This window comes from Nomascus leucogenys, chromosome 12 (assembly GCF_006542625.1).
Source record: "Nomascus leucogenys isolate Asia chromosome 12, Asia_NLE_v1, whole genome shotgun sequence".
In the NCBI taxonomy this organism is placed as follows: domain Eukaryota; kingdom Metazoa; phylum Chordata; class Mammalia; order Primates; family Hylobatidae; genus Nomascus; species Nomascus leucogenys.
Genome location: NC_044392.1, coordinates 5,875,221 through 5,878,904, shown reverse-complemented (window position 1 = coordinate 5,878,904; position 3,684 = coordinate 5,875,221).

Sequence of the window (3,684 nt, the reverse complement as noted above, 5' to 3'; positions counted from 1 at the left end):
TCCCTGCAGCTCATGGGGCTGGCAATGGGGCTGAGCCTTTGACTCACCTGCCTGCCACAGTCCACACTCCAGAGCCCACCAGGTAGCCTCACCCAACAGTTGCCCGTCGGAACGACACATCCTGGCATCCTGGGACTTCTTGTCATTTACAGTCCAAGATTCCATTATAAGGTGTGATTGCCCAAGTAATAGACAGATAACGGATCAGTCTGAGCCCCGCCTGGCACACCGGGCAGCTGCCAGGTTTTTCCCATTAGCCACAGGGCTTGGCGGACAGTAATGGATTTCATACTGATGCTGGAGCCTGCGGCGGATAATTCTGTGATAACAGTTTATCACCCACTGACGGGAGGTAATGGGTAGTCACCAGGAAGAAAGCAAACCCATCGGGGAGCCCTGGCCTCCGCCCAGCCTGGCCCTACCTTTGTTGTGCCAACTGCCACTTTCCAACTCGAGGGCCAGCTCCCGTCTGTGCCCTGAAGGATGGCAGAGCCGCCGGTCCACTGTGCATGTGTATGTCCAGGCCAAGCGTGGCTGGTGCCCAAGGACTGTTTGCAAAGACTCTCACAAGAGATTCTTTTTTCTCTTTCAGCAAGTCCCGGCCACCTTCCTTCCCACTGAGACTTGCAGCAAACTTGGGAGAAGACAGAGTGAGGGTTTCAAGGACAAAGCAACCCAATACATCCTCTGATCCAGTCCTCCTATGCACAGCCCCAGGCTCCAGCCAGGATATCAGAGGGAGACTTTGGCCAGAGTGTATGTGCCCCGGCCGTGTTCTCTGCACCCTAGAAACCACTCATTGGTGCCAGGGTGGTGATGACCTCCCGCCATCACCTTCCATCGCCTTGGGGGGTCCCCTGCCCCCATCCTCACCTTTTTTTTTTTTTTTTTTTTGAGATAGACTCTCACTGTGTCACCAGGCTGGAGTACAGTGGCACGATCTCGGCTCACCGCAAGCTCCGCCTCCCGGGTTCACGCCATTCTCCTGCCTCAGCCTCCTGAGTAACTGGGACTACAGGCGCCCGCCACCACGCCCAGCTAATTTTTTTTATTTTTAGTAGAGACGGAGTTTCACCATGTTAGCCAGGATGGTCTCGATCTCCTGACCTCGTGATCCTCCCGCCTCAGCCTCCCAAAGTGCTGGGATTACAGGCTTGAGCCACCATGCCCGGTCTATCCTCACCTTTATAAACACTTGATTATGCCATCTGTCCCTCATCAGGACTTCCCCAATAGATACTGTCTCTTCCAAATCTGCAGAAAAAAATAAAATAAAATGATGGATATAATTTCCTCCCATTTCAGGGTTTTCCCCTTTTTAATTTTGTTTTAAACATCCAGGTCCTCCTTGTCTCTCACTACTCAGAGAGAATAAAACAAATGAATAAGCACCAAATGATGATTAGTGAGAAACTTACATCGGGCTCTTCTTGCTCAGTTCTGCCTGGGTGTTCCTTGAACTTGTGTCCTTGGGCACGACTGGGATTTCTCAGCATTTTAGAGGGTGTACATCTCATTAAATTGAACATTTCTAAGTCACTTCAACTAAAAATTCCTGAATTATAACCCCAGTTTCCTTTGCAGAATTTGTACCATTGGAATCTTAGCAGTTTCTGTGGGTTCCCAAGACCCTCCCCATAAAGAACCAGGCCTGGGATCTCAGATCTGGGCACGGGGGGCGGAAGTGCTGTAGTCACTGGCTGTAGACAAGAGCCTCCCTTCTAAAGACCAAAGGAGGGTCCAGGAAGAGCTGCCTATGTTCAGGGGATGTAACGAGACTGGGTCCAGGGGATGGGGGCTCACAGGCAGGTGCAGCAGCAGTGGCCTTGAAGGGTGGATAGAAAGGAGGCCTCTTTGTTGAGGGCACCACCAGGCCTTATTAAACATGGATTAGGTGCCAAACACCTTTCCAAGTCCTCTATAAACAGTGCCTTATTTAATCCTGACACCATTCCAGGAAGGGAGTTATAATGATCAGTACCCTTTCTCACAGATGAGGAAACTGAGGAGTAGTGATGTTAGCTAACTGCCCTCAGTCATACAGCCTATCAGCAGAGGAGCCAGGACTCAAAGCCAGGCAGTCTGGGCCCAGAGCCTGTGTCCTAACCATGAAACTGTGCTGCTTCTCCCAACCAGCCGTGGCCGCTTGAGGCCCTGCTGGGCCATTCACAGCCCTGACCAGACTGTGGGCCTGCCTTCCCCTAACAGTAGAGTTTTTCAGGGAGTGCCGGCTGGAGCTGCCTCGTTCAGCTTCCAAGGGCTGACTGTGCACTTCCCCACCCAATTCTGTGTTCAGTGATGTCAGGTAAGTAGCTTTAAATCGGCCATGGTGAGCAGGCATGTTTACTTAGATGAGCAAATGCCACAAAGCAGGGCTTTTCTCCCTCTGGAGAGCCGGCTGTTACCTGTTTTCCAACACAGCACCAGTTCCTGGGGCTGGGGAGATGACAGATTCTGTGCAGGTCAGTGAACACACAAAGGAAGGAGTGGGTAAATCTGTTGGCCCCAAGCTCAAGTCAGGACCGTCTTTATTCATCACGGAGGTAACGCTTGAGCCAAAACTTCATTCGGTTACGCACTCATTCACTCACTCGCTCATTCAACACGTTTCTTTAGCACCAAGGTGGGCACTGAAAGGACAGAGACAGATGCAAAGGGAGCCTCAGACGTGGGAACAGGCAGTAGCCATGCAGCCTGCTCCATGGGCTGTGGTGGGTGAGGACAGGGAGGTGCTCCCCCTGGGAGGTGCCCAGGAGGGCAAGGTGTCTGGGGCAGCATTCCAGTCAGAGAGGGGTTTGATCTCCACACTGCTGACAATGCAGTCTCTTTCCATGTAAATCTGACCATGCAGCCCTGCCTGGAAGGGCTTCCCATTGTTATTGGGTTCAAAGACTGAGATGGACTGGATGCTGAGGAAGCCCAGCCTCCGGCCCCCACTTCCTCTTGGCCTCGCCCCATTCCCCATTCCCAAACACACAGGCCTTCTCCTGGATGTGCAGGGGCACCAGGCTTCCTCACCTCAGGGCAAGTGCCCAGTGTTCCCTCTGCTTGGAATGCCATGTGTGCACACACGCACACACACACACACACTCTCTCTCACCTCATTCCCTGTCACCTGGCTGACTCCCCATCGCCCTTCAAATCTCAGCTCAAATGCCATTTCCTCTGGAGCCCCCTCTGACCCTTCTATGTCCCCCGCCCCTGCCAGCCACACTGAGCCCCCACATTCTCCCAACACAGTGCAGTTCTCAACGAACACACTGCAGAGCCTGCGACTGAACATCGATTTGTGTGATTATTTGGCCAATATCTGTCACCCATTCCTAAACCAAAAGCTCCACAGGGCAGAGCCTGTCTCCTTTGTGCCTAGAACAGTGCTCAGCCAAGAGCAGGTGCTCCATAACTATCAGACAGATGAATGAGTGAATGCGGTGGCACATACAGGCACAGGTAAAAGCATAAGGTGAGTGAAGGAACTTCAGGTGGCTCCCTGCTGCTGGAGCCCGCTGCACTGTGGAAGGAGGGGCTCAGGTCCATCCTTCCTGGGGGACAGGCAGAGTGAATCCTCACACCCGCTCCTGTTCTTTAACTCTTGAGGGCCCAGCACAATGGGGAGGAGGATTGGGACAGACAGACAGACAAGGGCTAACCCAACTGCCTTGGAGAGGCTAGTAGCTGAGCTGG